Source organism: Micropterus dolomieu, linkage group LG18, assembly GCF_021292245.1.
Source record: "Micropterus dolomieu isolate WLL.071019.BEF.003 ecotype Adirondacks linkage group LG18, ASM2129224v1, whole genome shotgun sequence".
NCBI lineage: Eukaryota > Metazoa > Chordata > Actinopteri > Centrarchiformes > Centrarchidae > Micropterus > Micropterus dolomieu.
Genome location: NC_060167.1, coordinates 16,931,616 through 16,933,351, shown reverse-complemented (window position 1 = coordinate 16,933,351; position 1,736 = coordinate 16,931,616).

Here is a 1,736-nt window from a genome sequence, read left to right as displayed (position 1 = left end):
GATTAATATTGGAGTTACATTTGCCAGGGGTAGGCTGAAACACAAATGAATTATATTGTTGCTCCATAACTGCTGGGTGTAAGCAGCTGTTCCCATTCAGTGTCAGCTTGTTTCCAATATGCCCAATACATCAATTATTGCAGGTTTAACATATCTCATGAATTTTTTTATTGTATGAGAACAGGGAATATGGAATCAATTTAAGTTTTTATTTCATTGACAGTGTATTGTGCTGAATATTGGCATTGCATAATTTTACTGTATTGAACTTCCTATGATGATTCTATACTTATGTGAATTCTTTTGCTTTGAAAATGTACCAATTCATTTTTACAATATGTTTGTTAACTATTGGTTATGGTATCTCATCTTTTTCTGATTAGGATTCTCTATCATTGGATTTGTTTGATTCCAGTAAAAAACCTCAAAAACAAACTTCTGTCTTTATTGGAGGTGTATTTAGCTCATTTGTTCAAGCGTAGGAAGGGAACTTTTTCTGCAACAGATTTTATTTGCCAGGCTTGGGAGAGAAGGCAGAATATATTTTTGAAGACCGAGCTGTAAAATAACCTGCCATTTTGTAATGAAATTAAATGTTTGAACACTGCAACTGTGTTTTTGGTGTCACTGTGTGCATGTCACAGTCAATCAGTGAGCAGATGACCATTTGTAATTGTTGTTTAGATGTAATAATAATAATAATAATAATAATAATCTTTATTTGTAGAGCACTTTTCAAAAACAAGTTACAAAGTGCTTCAACAAGTGCAAAGACAACAATACAATACCCAAAAGACAACAATACAAGGAAGGAAATATTTAAAAGACCAAAATACACGTTTAAGATAAATATAAAATAAGTAAAATAGAATTAAAAAAAAGGATAAAATAAAGTCAAATAAGATCGGGAAAGGCTCTCCTATAAAAGTATGTTTTAAGAAGGGACTTAAAAGAGTTCACTGACTCAACCGACCTGATTTCCTCAGGCAGGCTGTTCCAGACTGTGCCCTGACAGCAAACGCTCTGTCCCCTTTAGTTTTCAGTCGAAACTCTGGAACAGACAACAGACCTCTGCTCGAGGATCTCAAGGTGCGTGCTGGTGTGTATGGGACTAAAAGGTCAGAAATATAACAAGGCAAGAGGCCATGAAGAGCTTTAAAAGTGATCAATAGAATTTTAAAGTCAATTCTAAAAAATACTGGGAGCCAGTGTAATGAAGCTAATATAGGAGTAATGTGGTCATATTTCTTTGTTCTGGTTAAAAGCCTGGCAGCTGAGTTCTGGATAGTCTGGAGTCGATCAATAGATTTTTGGGTTAAACAGGTGAAAAGGCTGTTGCAATAATCCAGGCGTGATGAGATGAAGGCGTGTAAAATGGTCTCGGTGTCCTTAAAAGTTAACATAGATTGAATTTTTGCTATATTTCTAAGTTGATAAAAACATGATTGAACAAGCTTTGTGGTTTGCTGCTCGAAATTTAAATTACTATCAAACCAAACACCAAGGTTCTTTGCCACAGGCTTAATGTGATTTACTAGGGAACCAGCAGATGGCAGTATTTGTTTTGCCATCTGCTGGGACCCGATGACCAGGATTTCTGAACTTTAAGCAGGGCAGTCTCAGTGCTGTGGTACTTCCTAAAACCAGACAGAAACTTTTCAAATATTTTGTTATTTTCCAGTACAGTGAGCAGCTGTTTGGACACAATTCTTTCTAGAATCTTTGCAATAAAAGGC